This window comes from Pseudophryne corroboree, chromosome 4, assembly GCF_028390025.1.
Source record: "Pseudophryne corroboree isolate aPseCor3 chromosome 4, aPseCor3.hap2, whole genome shotgun sequence".
Lineage (NCBI taxonomy): Eukaryota > Metazoa > Chordata > Amphibia > Anura > Myobatrachidae > Pseudophryne > Pseudophryne corroboree.
Window position 1 is genome coordinate 158,177,504 of NC_086447.1, and position 17,811 is coordinate 158,195,314.

At 46.0% G+C, this 17,811-nt stretch overlaps 1 pseudogene; it reads left to right on the plus strand.

Moving 5' to 3' along the window:
• The first annotated feature begins 7,199 nt into the window (after nt 1-7,199).
• On the plus strand, nt 7,200-7,318 carry LOC134913770 (5S ribosomal RNA; annotated as a pseudogene).
• Nucleotides 7,319-17,811: the final 10,493 nt, after the last annotated feature.

Sequence of the window (17,811 nt, forward strand, 5' to 3'; positions counted from 1 at the left end):
CGTAGGTACTCTGGGGTTTGAGACCGTAAGGTATTTGAACTCCTGTGATGTGATGGTTCCAAGTGCTGAGGCTTCTTCGATCATATGCATGTACTGTCTATGAAATTTTGCTGTGGGGTTGAGTGGTAATCTCAGGTAGCATGAGGTGTCCAGGAGTTGTCGTCGTGCTTCTTCCTCGTACATGGAGACAGGCCAAATCACGATATTGCCTGTCTCCATGTACGAAGAAGAAGCACGACGACAACTCCTGGACACCTCATGCTACCTGAGATTACCACTCAACCCCACAGCTAAATTTCATAGACAGTACATGCATATGATCGAAGAAGCCTCAGCACTTGGAACCATCACATCACAGGAGTTCAAATACCTTACGGTCTCAAACCCCAGAGTACCTACGTTCTATCTTCTACCGAAGGTACACAAGAACATCACAAAACCACCAGGAAGACCCATTGTTTCAGGGAATGGGGGACTACTAGAAATACCCAGCAAATTCTTGGACTTACACCTTAGGGAACATGTCTTGACACTACCCTCCTACCTAAAAGATACTTCTGATTTATTACGGAAGTTACATGACATCTGTCTGGAGAAGGATTGTATCTTAGTCACATTGGATGTTGAGGCTCTGTATAGTAGCATCTCCCACCAACAAGGAATAGAAGCGACTAAGTTCTTTTTGGCAGTGACGTGCGGTGAGGTCATTGGCTGGGGAGGCACTGAGATATATAGTGGTCGAACTGGAAATTTTGAAGTGGGGGAATGCAAAAGTCAAGGATGCAATTATTTCGGCGCGCGCTACAGAAGAGGGGCGTGGTTACCCAAGAAGGGGCGTGTCCAGTGTAGTAGAACCCCTTATACTATCTAGTACTGGTGCCCCTTTCACATTATAGCACACGGTACGAGCCGAAATTCACATTGTAGCACACTGAATGAGCCGAAATTCACATTGTAGCACACTGAATGAGCCGAAATTCACATTGTAGCACACTGAATGAGCCGAAATTCACATTGTAGCACACTGAATGAGCCGAAATTCACATTGTAGCACACTGAATGAGCCGACATTCACATTGTAGCACACTGAATGAGCCGACATTCACATTGTAGCACACTGAATGAGCCGACATTCACATTGTAGCACACTGAATGAGCCAAAATTCACATTGTAGCACACTGAATGAGCCGACATTCACATTATAGCACACTGAATGAGACGAAATTCGCATTATAGCACACTGAATGAGCTAAAATTGTGACAGCAGGGACAGCCAGAGTGACAGCAGAGACAGGGAGAGAGAGAGTGACGTCAGGGAGAGAGAAAGTGACGACAGGGGGAGAGAGAGTGACGGCAGGGGGAGAGAGAGTGACGACAGGGAGAGAGAGTGTGACGACAGGGAGAGAGAGTGACGACAGGGAGAGAGAGTGACGACAGGGAGAGAGAGTGACGACAGGGAGAGAGAGTGTGACGACAGTGACAGCAGGGAGAGAAAGAGTGACAGTAGGGACAGTAACGACAGGGAGAGAGGGTGACGGCAAGGGAACATTACCTGAATGTGGTCGGTGGAGGCACCCATGGGCAGCGGCGGTGATAAGGAGTCCTTTGGTGCGATGAGGTCCTTCTGACCGCCATTTGTTGCGGCTGAGTGGCTGACAGCGGTGAGCGGAGGGTGGCTGGCGGCGGTGAGCAGCTGGCCAGGGACGTAAGTTAATACCATACGCCAGGAGGTGAAAAAGATCATATTGACTTATTGACTCTCCCCCCCCCCCCCCCCCCACTCAGCACAGTTCAGGTATACACACAAAGACACATGTACACGCATACATACACTTACATATATAAAAATACACACCTAGCCACATTTACAAACACACACACACACACACACACATACACATTATACCACTTATACACAAATAGCCACACATATATAGCCACATATCTACTCACAGTCACACACACATACATGTCCCCACACTGACACTCTCCTCCATTAGTTCCAGACTGAGCTGTCAGTGGGGCAGGAGCTGGCCTGGCGGGCGGGCGGGCGGCTGTGAGCCGCGGCTTTTGATGCAAGAGTCGGGCTGTGGTGAGCTGTCAGTGGGGCGGGGGACGGGAACCGTGCTGGCGGCGGCGGGTGGCTGGGCCGCTGTGAACTGCGGCTTTTCAAGCGGGAGCCGCGGATTTTCTTGCGGGAGCCGGGCCGTGGTGAGCTGTAAGTGGGGCGGGGGACGGGAGCCGGGCTGGCGGCGGCGGCGGGCGGCTGTGACCTGCGGCTATTCATGCGGGAGCCGGGTGGTTATGAGCCGGGGGCAGGTGAGGAGTGGAGCGGGGATAGAACATGGGAGAAGGGAGGAGCTACGCGCTAGTAGGTGGTGACGGGGCCAAAATGACCGCTGTCACAGTGATGGGCGTGCTTTCAGATACGCTGAAAGCACGCCACTACAGTTCAGCGGCACTTAGACAGGTGCCGCTTCCATTAGTTTTTTCAATGGGCTTTTACAGCCCTCTGCTTGTCCCCGCCCCCTGCTTCTGGCCGATCGCAATGGAGAGCAGGAGGCACCGATCTCGGTGCCGCACAAATACATTTCATCAGCAATTTAAACTGAAAAATTATTAATATAATATATATAAAATACTTATGACACAGAATATGTGTCATAAGTATCTTCTTTGTATTATTTTAATAATCACAGGGGAGGCACTGCCTCCCCTGCCTCCCCTGACTGCACGTCCCTGCTTTTTGGATATGAAAGAAAGAAATGAGTTCAACGATTTTCTTTGTGAAATGCTGAGCTTCGTACTTAACAAGAATTTCTTCACCTTCGGTGACCAATTTTTCCAGCAAATCCGAGGGACAGCGATGGGAGCGGCTTGTGCTCCCACTTATGCAAATTTGTTCCTCGGCTGCTGGGAACAAACCATCGTTTTCAGGGATGAGAATCAGAAATATACACAACATATTCTGAATTGGCTAAGATTTATAGATGATATCTTTGTGATCTGGGACAGTGATGAACAACTTCTACTGGACTTTATAAATCTACTTAACAACAACAGTCTCAACATCTTTCTGACCTATACAATAAGCAAAGAAAAGGTATCCTTTTTAGATCTTAACATTTACAAGACAGCAATTGGAACCCTGGCCACAGAACTATATCGAAAAGACACGGCCACCAATAGTATTCTGTACCAGACAAGTTCTCATTTTCCGCCGACTGTCGAGAACATTCCCAAAGGGGAATTTCTCAGACTTAGACGTAACTGTACAGAAGATACCATATACAAACAAAAAAGTCACGAACTTGCGGCCCGATTACATGCACGTGGGTATAGCAAACGAGCTTTGAAAAAAGCTCAAAAAACCGTTCTCAAAGTGAAAAGAGACACTCTGATCTTTCAAGACAAACCAAAGAAAGAAACAGATGATACCAAAATTCGTTTTGTAGGTACTTTTTGCCCAGAATGGCGTCAAATCAAAAACGCGATTCAGAAGCATCTACCGGTCCTACACCTTGATGCAGATCTATCACCACTATTGGACTCCACGCTCCAAATTAGCTGGAGGAGAGCTAAGAATGTGAAGGACATGATCGTTCAGAGCCATTTTACACGGAATCCCACCAAAACCAGCAATATAACAGGGTCCTTCCCCTGTGGGCAGTGCAAAGCCTGTCCTCAGATCCAGATCACCGACAAGATCACAGATAGATTAGGGCGCGATATTCAAATAAAACATTTCTTTAATTGTAATACAGAAGGAATGGTCTACTGTCTAATTTGTAGCTGCAACCAACGCTACATCGGTATGACCACAAGGAAATTCAAAACCAGGATTCTAGAACACATGGGAAATATCAGAAATGCCTCGTCTGATCTACAGAAAGGCAAAAAATTGACATCAGTAGCAAGGCATTTCCATGCTCAACATCATGATTCCCCATGTGAAATGCGAGCATTTGGTCTAGACAGAATTCACTTGGGCATACGTGGAGGTGACCTAAGTAAAGAACTTATTAAGAAAGAAAGCGAATGGACTTTCAAGTTGGGGGGACTAAAACCAGCAGGCCTAAATGAGTATATCAATTACAGCGTATTTATATGATACGCATATTAATTTAAACCATGTGTGTATACTCGCTTATCTAATGTCCACACCCTCAGCATAATTATATATAGTCCCACAACTTCTTATACTCCACACCCACCCGACCAATTTACAGCAAAATCACTATAGTTTCACTTTTCGTTTTCATCCACACATACACCTGTGTTCCATATGTTTATGTGTTTGGAGTGTATGTGTGTGTATATACATAGTGTATCCAGCACGCACTCCCAACTTATACCCTTCCCCCTTACCCTTCCCAGATACTTACCGGAACACTAGAACATCCACTCCCAATCCTTCCATTTTATTCACCTATGATATTTATTTCCACTAACATCCCACGGGCCTCACGTACCCCATTATACCTGTTTATCAGCACTTGATTTCAACATTTATTTACTCAGTTAAGTGCACACATCAACTTTATCTCTTAGCTTTAACCCCACCCCCCAACCCATCCCTTAGGTTTCACTATCATTCCTACATATTAATTCTCCACCTTTCATCCCTTACAGTTTGAACTAGAGCCCTACAATTACACCTAACCTTAGGCATGTGTTTATAATTAGACATTATAAACACTATCATCACTTGTCAAGGGCCCAATATTCGGCAACAGCAACTAGTTTCTTTCACCTATAGGGAGATCCCCTAATTTTTCATGCATCCGTGTTTACTCAGATATACAATAACAGTTTTTAACTTGCATATAAAACCTCACTACCGAGGACTCTCCTAATTTTTCAGTTCATCAGCTCTATTATGGAGCCTCTTCATTTCCTTCCCATTTCTTTTTCTTTCTTCCCCTTCTGTGCTCGCACTCAGTATTACGGACTATGCGGCATTATTATTCAGCATCTCTGACCCACAGATTAACCGCAATAAAGAGCAGACATGTCCCATGTAATTAACATCAATACCTCAACAATCTACTGTTTATACAGGATACCGTATGATGATTATTAATAAGCGAGACACTGCATTATTATTGATTATGAACAATCACTTTCTATTTAAGGCTAATGTTTAGCCCTATCAGGGAGCCTTTCTGTCCGGCCTCAGGACCGCTGACCTTGCGACTATTACACTTGACCAGCAGCGGCACCCCACTATATCTTATATACGTGCTATATAAATCAACATTTCTCGAATCACCAATCAATTTGAGAGAAATATATATCTAACCTTGTTTTATCACCTATAGCAATTCATATCTAATCATTATAAATTAATGACAATTTATTTTCTTTGCTCGTACCCAGGACCGCTGTTTGTGTAGTAACAGTTCATCAATTAATCATTTTTTATCAGCCTATTTGGACAATACTGTGTGATTATATATTAATGGCTAAGATTTAATTACTACCAGTGCCATGAGGTAGTTTTCCCTCTTGGGACTCCGAATTGTTAACTGTCACAAACCTATAAATTAGGCTTGTAATAGGGACTACCCGCACTCATCAATCTAATCACTTTAGTAAATAATATCAAGTATTCATTTATATGGGCTAATCATGCTACTTTTTTCATTATTATTTTTATTATTTCTTATTAGGTTTGCAATATTAGATTAATTACCTGCATCCACCTGATTCAGCTCTGCATCATGCTGCATATGATTTATTACCCGGTTAATAAGAACTTTATTTGGGTTGTGTTTTAAAACTCTTTTTTTCTCTTTATTTTATTTGTTCACATGGATAACGGCTCCTCCTGTCAATCAACCAGTGATTCAGTGTTAATCATCCGGATTATTCCAGCCGTAAAACCTCAGCGGGTAATCAAAGTACTCATACACCCCCTCCGTTTTGATTGGAAGATACTGATTGAACCTCCTTTTAAAAAACCTGCTGGGATCGAGACCACAACAGGAAGTGATCAAGCCCGGCGAACGGGTGAAACGCGTATTCCGTTACAACCGCTGACCTTTTTGGCTGACCGGAACCTCGGACGTTATCTGGCCTGTGCCCGTGCCCTCCGTCTCCCCTGACTTCCACTCCGGCTGTCCGCAGTAGCGGATGTCTGACGGCGGCTTGTGTCCGACAGGACACCATCGGACCGGCGGCTCCTGAACTCCCCCCATCATTCGAGATGCCCGGGGCTCTTAGAAGACTGCTAGCACCTTTTGCGAGGAGACGGGTGTCAAGACTCTAGAAGGGGTGATTCTACCCCATTTCGGCGCGGGTAATATCAACTCTCTTTTCCCACTATCCATAGCAATCTTACTACACAGTGTATATTGGGAGTTACAGGCACGCAACAATTTAAATATGCTTCTCTCATTTGCTCCTGTGAGCACTTGCCACTATCACTCTACTATCATATAATTTATATACTAGACGGACTTTGTGCTAATAGGTACTGGCCTGCCTTATATAAATAACTGCCATATTAATGTATTATGTTATAATGCTGCATTTTTCATTTTTCTGCATGTGATATTATTGGCAGTGATTGGCAGTGATCCAATATAAATAACTGCCATATTAATGTATTATGTTATAATGCTGCATTTTTCATTTTTCTGCATGTGATATTATTGGCAGTGATCCAATCTAAAAACCTTGATAGATCCCCCCTAGTCTGTACATATCATTGCTATTTAGTTACAACCTCACTTCTATATAGTTATATCCTTTTGGGGCATTGAGAACCTGCAGTGGAAACTTTTGTAACAGCTACACTCTAGATGCAATTCAGCTACAACCTCATTGCTACTTTTAAGTACCGATAAATTATATTGGATACTTTCCCATAGCTGGTACTCTGTTATTAATTTTTTCTCCTTATCTTTGCTTTGGCATTTCAGGCAACATTTTCCAATGATAATGTAATTATTCCAGTTCATTTTACTATTGCCGCATCTGGATTTAAACCCCATTATACCTTTTTACTATCTACTTATTTTTCTTTCAATCCTTATTTTCGTGGACTCTCACCAGTGATTCAGGGTTGAGTCCCTGTCTAACATTGGCAGCAGATCCATCTAATTTCTTCTATGTCTGGTATCTGTCCTGAATAACTTTGTAAATTCGTGAACTCTCATCAGTGATTCCAGAGCTCTGTAATATTGGTCATTTCCTCTACTATCATACCACACTGGAGACGCCCGAAACCGTCCAATCTCGGAAGCTAATCAGTGTTGGGCTGGGTTAGTACTCAAGTGGGTGACCATTGAGGAATACCCAGTGCAGTAGAGCTCTTTGATTGAGCCCATATAGTGTCTAACACTGACAGCAGATTCACACTGCTCTCCAATTTCCACTCTTTGCCTGTCCCCCTGCCGCCCCCTCCGCTCTTATCTTCTCTGGCAGGAGACCAGACAGTGGCATACTACTCTTAAGCACTACCAGTATCCAGACTTTATTACAGGGGAATGCATAACAGTAATTGGCTTATTAGCACAATATACCACTGAATATATAACGTCCAGAATTTCCTTCCATCAGCCAAAATCCAGTTTCTTTCATATCAGCACATGGTGCTATTTCAAATATTTGGTTAATTATTTGACCACCTTTATTTTCTTGATGAACCACTAATTGTCTTAATTGTGTAGAAATTATTTTGTTGAATTATTAAAATTTGTATTTTTATCTACTTTGACTATTTTCTATATTTATGTAAAGTAAAGAGTGCGCCCACAAAAGAGTCTTCTTCTCTTCCATATTGTCTACGTCCTCCTCTTCCTTCTCTGCGACTGCCAGTACAGTGGGCTGTGGAAACGGGGGGTGACAGGTGGCAGGGTGCCCTCCACCTTTTTCAGCACCCGGAGCTCGCGCTCCACCGGAGCCACCTTCGCTACACCTCTGCTGATGGTGCACTGATAGTGCGTCTTTGTATGCATATCAGTGGATTCGCACCGCAGCCAATGGGATTCTCAATAAGATGCCTATTCTTGTATTACAATGTAAAAGCTGCTAAACAGAAGTACTCATAATAGAGAATGAATATGAGTGCTAAAGTGGTATAGTGTCAGTGGCACCTGAGGAAAAACAAAGTGTTAAAAAGCATTATTAATAATAATAATAATAATAATAATAATAATAATAATGTTTATAACTCCTTTTGGAGATGTTTTAGTGGAATCCCGGTGTATTCTGCGGTATGCCCTTGGTGTAACTTTGCCAGGATGTGATATAGAACACTCACCTATCTGTCCCTACCTCATAGGTACCGATGTTGCTTTATTCCCCACTCCAATATTTAATTCCTGGACTGGACCAGGCAAGGTCTATTGGGGGTTATTCCGACCCGATCGCTCGCTGCAGTTTATCACAGCACAGCGATCTGGTCTGAACTGCGCATGCGCCGGCGCATGCCGGGCGGCCGAAAGCCGTAGTTCCCTAGCGATCGCCTCTGCCTGATTGACAGGCAGAGGCGGTCGCTGTGTGGGAGGAGGCTGGACGGCGGCGTTAAGCCGCCGTTTAGTGTGCGTGATCCGGCCAACGCAGGCGTGGCCGGACCATTGGGGGGGGGGCGGGCCACGGCGACTGAGTGACATCACACGCAGCCGCTGAGACCCGGGGCAGCACAGCGGTTCTCCCGGCCAGCTGCAGGAACTGCGGGAGTATCTCCTGAAATGCAAAAGTATCGCCGCTGTGCGGTTTTTGCACTTCTGCGCGGGGGGGGGGGGGGGGGGGGCGGCACTGACATGCAGGGCGGACTAGCCCTGTGCTGGGCATCCCCCCGCATGTTTGAGTGCCTGATCGTAGCTGTGCTAAATTTAGCACAGCTACGATCAACTCGGAATGACCCCCTTTAACTCATAGCAGCAAAACGCTCATGGAAGTCGATGTTTCGATCCTCTCAGGGACAACTGTCAATTGACAAAGGTCCCTGAGAGGATTGAAATGTCGACTTCCATGTGTGTTTTGCTGCTATGGGATAAACTAATTAAATGACAAGCCTGCTGGATCTTCTTGCAGCCTTTTTGGATAATTGTGCGCTTCTCACAAGCCCCATCACAGACCTTGCCTGGGTCTGCTGCAAATATTATGTATCCTTAATACTAATATAAATATAGCAGCATCGCATCCCCCATAGAAACCTATGGAAGATGCAGCTACCAGCGGGGAGATGCCTGCTGCGGTCCCTTATACATACATTGGGGTATATTTACTAAGCTCCCGATTTTGACCGAGATGCCGTTTTTTCATCAAAGTGTCATCTCGGTAATTTACTAAGCACTAATCACGGCAGTGATGAGGGCATTCGTAATTTTTTGCAAGTTCAGGTAAAAAATTACGAATGAATACACCATCGGTCAAAACGCGGCTGTTTAAGTATGAATCTCGGTCATTTACTAAGAAGTGCAAAGCAAAAAAAGAACAAACACTGCCGTGAAAAATTACAACTCGTAAAAAAGTGCTAAAAAAAAACAGACCTGCTTTTTTTATTCGTGATTGGATAGGCATGCACGGATCCATGAGATCCGTGCATGTATATCAGTGGGAAGGGGTGGGAAAGTGCTTATTTTTTAAAAAAAAATTGCGTGGGGTCCCCCCTCCTAAGCATAACCAGCCTCGGGCTCTTTGAGCCGATCCTGGTTGCAGAAATATGGGGAAAAAAAATGACAGGGGTTCCCCCATATTTAAGCAACCAGCATCGGGCTCTGCGCCTGGTCCTGGTCCCAAAAATACGGGGGACAAAAAGAGTAGGGGTCCCCCGTATTTTTAAAACCAGCACCGGGCTCCACTAGCTGGACAGATAATGCCACAGCCGGGGGTCACTTTTATATAGTGCCCTGCGGCCGTGGCATCAAAAATCCAACTAGTCACTCCTGGCCGGGGTACCCTGGGGGAGTGGGGACCCCTTCAATCAAGGGGTCCCCCCCCCCCCAGCCACCCAAGGGCCAGGGGTGAAGCCCGAGGCTGTCCCCCCCCCATCCAATGGGCTGCGGATGGGGAGGCTGATAGCCTTTGTTGTAAAAGAAAAGATATTGTTTTTAGTAGCAGTACTACAAGGCCCAGCAAGCCTCCCCCGCATGCTGGTACTTGGAGAACCACAAGTACCAGCATGCGACGGAAAAACGGGCCCGCTGGTACCTGTAGTACTACTACTAAAAAAATACCCAAAAAAAGACAAGGCACACACACCGTGAAAGTATAATTTTATTACATACATACACACATACATACATACTTACCTTAAGTTCCCACGCAGGTCGGTCCTCTTCTCCAGTAGAATCCAAGGGGTACCTGTTGAAGAAATTATACTCACGAGATCCAGGGGTCCAGGCTCCTCGGGAAATCCAGGGGTAATCCACGTACTTGACAAAAAAAACAAAACGGTGTCCCGACCACGAACTGAAAGGGGACCCATGTTTGCACATGGGTCACCTTTCCACGAATGCCAGAAAGCCACTCTGACTTCTGTCTAAGTGGGTTTCTTCAGCCAATCAGGGAGTGCCACGTTGTAGCACTCTCCTGATCAGCTGTGTGCTCCTGTCCTCACTGACAGGCAGCACACGGCAGTGTTACAATGTAGCGCCTATGCGCTCCATTGTAACCAATGATGGGAACTTTCTGCCCTGCGGTGACGTCACTTTAGGTCAACCGCAGGGCAGAAAGTTCCCATCATTGGTTACAATGTAGCGCATAGGCGCTACATTGTAACACTGCCGTGTGCTGCCTGTCAGTGAGGACAGGAGCACACAGCTGATCAGGAGAGTGCTACAACGTGGCGCTCCCTGATTGGCTGAAGAAACCCACTTAGACAGAAGTCAGAGTGGGTTTCTGGCATTCGTGGAAAGGAGTCCCATGTGAAAACATGGGGCCCCTTTCAGTTCGTGGCTCGGCTTTCCGTTTTCTTATTTTATGCAAGTACGTGGATTACCCCTGGATTTCCCGAGGAGCCTGGACCCCTGGATCTCGTGAGTATAATTTCTTCAACAGGTACCCCTTGGATTCTACTGGAGAAGAGGACCGACCTGCGTGGGAACTTAAGGTAAGTATGTATGTATGTGTGTATGTATGTATGTATGTAATAAAATTATACTTTCACGGTGTGTGTGTCTTGTCTTTTTTTGGGTATTTCTTTAGTAGTAGTACTACAGGTACCAGCGGGCCCGTTTTTCCGTCGCATGCTGGTACTTGTGGTTCTCCAAGTACCAGCATGCGGGGGAGGCTTGCTGGGCCTTGTAGTACTGCTACTAAAAACAATATCTTTTCTTTTACAACAAAGGCTATCAGCCTCCCCATCCGCAGCCCATTGGATGGGGGGGGACAGCCTCGGGCTTCACCCCTGGCCCTTGGGTGGCTGGGGGGGGGGGACCCCTTGATTGAAGGGGTCCCCACTCCCCCAGGGTACCCCGGCCAGGAGTGACTAGTTGGATTTTTGATGCCACGGCCGCAGGGCACTATATAAAAGTGACCCCCGGCTGTGGCATTATCTGTCCAGCTAGTGGAGCCCGGTGCTGGTTTTAAAAATACGGGGGACCCCTACTCTTTTTGTCCCCCGTATTTTTGGGACCAGGACCAGGCGCAGAGCCCGATGCTGGTTGCTTAAATATGGGGGAACCCCTGTCATTTTTTCCCCATATTTCTGCAACCAGGATCGGCTCAAAGAGCCCGAGGCTGGTTCTGCTTAGGAGGGGGGACCCCACGCATTTTTTTTAATTATTTTACAGTGTTTAATTAAAAAAAATAAAAATAAGAACCCCAGCACGGATCACACAGATCCGGCCGAGATTGATTGTAAAAAAAAAACGGCAGTGTTTTGCTAATCACTGCCGTAAAAATAGGTAAAAAAAAACGAATGACATCGACATCGGAAGAAAAGAAAAACCCGAATACGACAGCTTAGTAAATCCATCGTAATCAATTCAAAAAGTTGCAGTTTTACACTGTCGATGTCATTCGTGATTGAACTTTGACCTTTTTTCGGAAATTACGAATCTTAGTAAATTTACCCCATTGAGGGGATACTTAATATTTGTGGCTCACCCCCAAAAACTGGAGTTTTCGGGGAAATAGCTGCAAATAGTTTTTGATAAATGGGCCCCAGAGTGTCGCCCAGTACACTGCATGTTACAGAGCGCATTCTGTACACTAAAGGCCTGATTCAGAGATGGATGCAGCTGAGTGTGTTCTGTTGCCGGAGTTGCGGCTGCAAGTATCTGCAAATGCTGGTATCAGCTCTTCCCTTGGTGGACAAACGTGCATATGAACGGGCAAGTGCCGAGAAGCCCACCTAAACTGTTTCTGCATGCTGTAATACCGCCATTGTCTCTTTAGATGCCACCATTGCTCACACCAATAGCAGATGCAGTGTCTCTGTCTCATTCTTTCCTCTTGTGGTTGCAGCTATGAACGCAGCTGCTTGCATTGACACTAGAGATGTGCGGCGGGCACTTTTTGTGTTTTGTGTTTGGATCTGGATCCTCGCTCGTGTTTTGGATCTTGATTGGTTTTGCCAAAACCACCCTTTCGGGTTTTGGTTTTGGATCTGGATGATTTTTTAAAAGAACACAAAAACAGCTAAAATCACAAAATTTGGGGGTAATTTTGTTTCTATGGTATTATTAACCTCAATAACATTCATTTCCACTCATTTCCAGTCTATTCTGAACACCTTACAATATTGTTTTTAGGCCAAAAGGTTGCACCAAGGTCGCTGGATGACTTATTTTTTTTTTTTGTATAATCAATTTTTATTAAAGATTTTAAAAGACATAAACAAAGAAAGGAAGACACCTATACAGTTACCAGTACATAAACACCGCTACAAATAAGGCAAATATACACAGATCTGAATGTATACATGTCTGATGGTGAGAAGGCAAACCTGCAGAGGAGAGTGAAATCGTAAGGGCTAAAACACACTACCCGGCTTTTGCCGGCCGGGAAAAAGCCGGACGGCTTTTTCCCGTGCCGGCATTGTAGTTAACAGTGTGAGGGCTACGGTCCCTTCACACTGCACGACCCCGGCCCGGCTGCCGGGTTGCAGCCGGGTCTCAGCACTGGAAGGTCCGGCGGCCGGGCAGCCGCCGGGCCGTCTTTGCAGCCAGTGAACCATGTGTGTGAAGGGGAGCTTTCACATACAACGTTTTTTTCTGAAGCCGTTCTGATGCTGCGCATGCGCACAGCATCACACACGGCTCAAAGCCGTCCTGTGTGCGAGACTCTGCCGGTTTCTTCCGGATGGCAAAAAGCCGGACAAAGTTTGTCCGGCTTTTTGCCATCCGGGAGAAACCGGCCAGTGCGTTACAGCCCTAAAAGGCAAAATATACCAAGTGGGCAGGCGGCAGAGTTTAACATTCGGGGGGGGGGGGGGGGCAGGGGATATTCCATAGAAATATCGCAGGGAAATCTAGCTATGTCTGCGAAAGGGCTAGGGTGTATTGCAAAAGTTATAGGTGTTCTCAACATAAGGAACATGAAAACCAAAAGAGAAGCAGAATAGAAACGCCGGTTGGCAACAGGGGTAGGAGCAGAAAGAAGTAGGAAGGAAGAAAGAGCGAGAGAAAGAAGAGGGTGTAAGAGAAGTAAGGGATACCACTTTACAGGCTATGTGAGACAGAGAAATGTGGGTGTTAGTTGCTATCCAAGGGAGTGGCTAAGTAGGCCTGGGAAGCCTTGTATTCCAGCCAGGGGGACCATGTGGAATCAAATTCCCGAGACTTGCCTATCGATGAGAGGAACAGGTCCTCCATTCTCATGAAGTAATCTAGTTTAGAGAACCATGCACGACTCGTGGGAGGGAGATGTGACCTCCACATGGACGGTATTACAGCACGCGCTGCGTTACTTAAATGTCGCAATAGGGAGTGTTTGTGTTGGGACACTGGAATATCAGAGTGATTAATAAGCCAGAATGCTGGGTCACGTGGGATTTGAGTCTTAAGGATGACCTGAGAGGTGTGCAAAACCTCCCGCCAGAAGGGTTGGATCAGTGAACATGTCCACCAAATATGAAGGAGAGTGCCCGATGAGGAGGAGCAACGCCAGCAGAGGGCTGATGAGAAGGGATACATAACATGGAGAAGAGAAGGGTGCCTGTACCACCTCGTCACAACTTTATATTGAGTCTCTCTAACTTGGACACAAACAGAGCTCATGTGGGTTTTTAAGAATTTTAGGAAATGCCCAGGTCCCTCTCCAAAGCCACAGCAAAGGATGGAGTGACGGTAGGTTAGGAGTGACAAACAATCTTATAGAGTGTGGAGATAGTGTGGGTCGGGTCAAGGACAGCAACACAGAGTTTCTCAAATGGGGTCAGTTCTCAAGCGGCGCTCCGAAGTCTAGAGCCAGTCTTCAAAAAGGGTCTTATTTGTAGGAACTACCAAAAGTCCTGTTGGGGGATGTGCCACTTCACCCTTAGGTCTGAAAACTGTTTGACTCCAGTCGGTGACACCATCTGACCGACCCTGAACAGTCCTGTTAGCACCCATCGTGAGAAGTGGGCAGGGTTGACACCCGGAGCAAAATCGGGGTTGGCCAGGAAGGATGTCAGGGGGCCGAATTTAGAAGAGATATAAGGAAGTTCCCGTAGTGACTTCCAGGCGGCTAGTGTAGGAGTTATAGTGGGGTGAGGTAGGAGTAACTTAGGGGGAGAGGGAAGCCAAGGGAATATTTCTGGGAATTGCTGTACGTGTAGGCCCTTTAGCTCCACCCATAGTTTAAGCGCACAGTGTCTCGTCCAGTCTATAATTCTACTCAGAAGGACGGCATGGTAATAATATTTTATGTCAGGAAGTTGGAGGCCGCCACTCTCAATCGATCTGGTCAACTGGGAGCGTTTAAGCCTAGGTCTCCTCCTCTGCCAGACAAACTGCTGGATCAAAAGTGAAACAGATTGGAACCAGGATTCTGGAATGCGGATAGGGAGGGCCTGCATTACGTACAACAACTTAGGGAGGGTATTCATCTTGACTATGTTTATCCTCCCAAACCAGGATAGATACTTCATATTCCACCTAGAATAGTCATTCCGGATCGTTTGCAAAAGAGGCAAATAATTAAATGGGAACAACTGGGATTCATTGGCGGACAACTTATTACCAAAGTAAGTTATGTGGGAAGATTTCCACGAGAAAGGGAAGGAGCGTTTAAGGTCTTTGACGGAGTCTGCAGAGGCGGAAATATTAAGAGCACTAGATTTGGAATAATTAATTTTAAAATTGGAAAGCTGTCCAAATAGTTCGAGTTCTTTCATTAAGTGCGGTAGGGAATCGGTGGAATGGGATACTATGGCCAAGAGGTCGTCGGCAAACAGGGCTAACTTATATTCCCCGTCACCTACGGTAAAAACCCTGATGGCTTGATTGGCCCGTATAGCTCTGGCCAACGCCTCAATACATAGCACAAAGATCAATGGAGATAACGGGCAGCCTTGCCTAGTGCCATTGCTTATGGTGAATGGGTCAGATAAGGTGCCATTTACGCGGACCCTTGCTGTCGGGGAGTCATATAAGGCCATGATCCGAGTAAGTGCATTGGGACCTAAGCCTATATGCCCCAAAATTTATTCCATAAATTGCCAACTGACCCTATCAAATGCCTTTTCGGGGTCAGTAGAGAGTAGAATAGTAGGGGTAGAACTGTGGGATGCTAAATGGATGAGGTTGAGGATTTTGGTTGTGTTGTCTTTAGCCTCTCGGCCAACGACAAAACCAACCTGGTCATTGTGAATCAAGAGAGAGACCAGCGCACCCAATCTATTTGCCAAAATCTTCGCGTAGATTTTGAGGTCTACATTGAGGAGGGAAATGGGTCTATAGCTGGAGCAGACCGAAGGGTCTTTGGTATCACCGAAACATGGGCCTCCAGAGAGTTGTGGGAGAACCGGGCACCAGATGCAATCGAGTTAAATGCTCGAAGGAGTAGGCGGAGCAACCTGTCTTTAAACACCTTATAATATATGATGGTGAAACCATCAGGGCCAGGGCTTTTTCCCGACGGCATAGAGGAGATGGCCTGGTCAAGCTCTTGGGCAATAAAGGGGGATTCTAACAAACTAAGTTTAGAAGGCGGGAGAACGGGATAATCAATGAACTTCAAATAGTCCCTTACTTTTTGGAGCGAAAGGTGGGGGTCTGTAGCTAAGGAAGCACTCTCGAGGTTATAAAGCAAGGCATAAAATCGTGCGAAGCAAGCCCCAATCTCAGGCGATTTGAATTTGGGGACCCCTCCGGCATTCTTCACTGAACTAATAAACGAAGCCGAGTGTTGGGCACGTATAGCGTGAGCCAGGACTCGGCCAGGCTTATTGCCCCATTGATAATATTTCCGTTTACATTTACGGATGGAGTAGATTATATTATCAGAGAGGAGTTTATTCAGTTGTGAGCGGGCCTCCGAAAATTCCACAAGAGTCTCATCCGACAACGAGGCCTTGTGAGAGGTTTCGAGGGCATGAATCTTATGTAGAAGACCTGAGACCAGAGACTGCCTCTGTTTCTTTTTAGAAGCGCCCAGTTGTATCAGTTTGTCGCGGAGAACACATTTATGTGCTTCCCAGACAGCAAGGTGAGAGACATCATCCGTGATGTTCGTGGCAATATAATCGTCCAGAGCCTTGTCTAAGGCGTCCTTGCAGAGTGCATCGTAGAGAAGACACTCATTGAGTCTCCAAGTCCATTGTTTATGTGGACCGTATGGAAGGGCCAAAGTCAAAGTTACTGGGGCGTGGTCAGACCAGGTGATAGAGCCAATAGTGGCATCTATGAGAAGCGGGAGATGTCTATAGCTAAGTAGCAAGTAATCAGTACGGGAATAAACCCGGTGCAGATGCGAATAAAAAGAGTAGTCACGTCCTGAGGGGTTAAGGGTTCTCCAAGAGTCAGCTAGTTGTTGTGTGTGAAGCAAGCGTTTGACACAGCGATATTTGGATGCAACAAATCTAGAGGTTTGGGATGATGTGTCAACGCTGGGGTCTAGTGTCCAGTTAAAATCTCCACCGAAAACAGTGACACCCTGGAGTAGAAAATCTAACCTCGGGAGATGAGAATTAAAGAAAGACAATTGGGCTTGGTTCGGGATATAAACCACTGCAAAAGTGTACAGTTGCTCAAAGATTTTACAAGTCAAAAGGAGGAGCCTACCCGGTACTACAGTGTACGGAAATGTCCGAAATGCGCAATTCCCTGGAGAAAACAATAGCCACTCCCTTGGACTTGCTACCTGGGGTGTTACAGTAATATGCTGTGGGGAAGTAGCGACTGGTAAGAGAGGGGTTACGGATTCCAACCTTAAAATGGGTCTCCTGCACTAATGCAACATCTGCTCTTTCAGATCTCAGCAGACGTAGAAGGCTAGATCTCTTCTCCGGTGTGTTGAGACCATGCGCATTGAGTGACAGCACTTTAATCTTCCCCGAGTTACTCATGGTGGAATGAGGTAGAGCAAATTCCCATAAAACTGAAAGTGGAGGAAAGGAAAAGGGGGAGAAGGAAGAGCAAACATGGAAAAAGAGGCAAAGAAGAAAGAAATACAAAAACAATGTAATAACATCAGCGAAAAACCAGCAGGAGAGAGACTGAACTGTATCACCTTCAGCCTCCCTACCGGCATAGAGCCAAAGGCGGGTTTAATGGTGGTGAGCGTGAGTGAACCACAACAGGAACCATGGTGAAAAACAAAAGCATGTTTGAAACTGACACAAAAAGGAAAAAAAAAATCCTATACTAAGAAAAGCAAAATAGCCGGTGGGAGACAAGGGCAACAGAAGAATCCGCAACCCTCACCCCCCA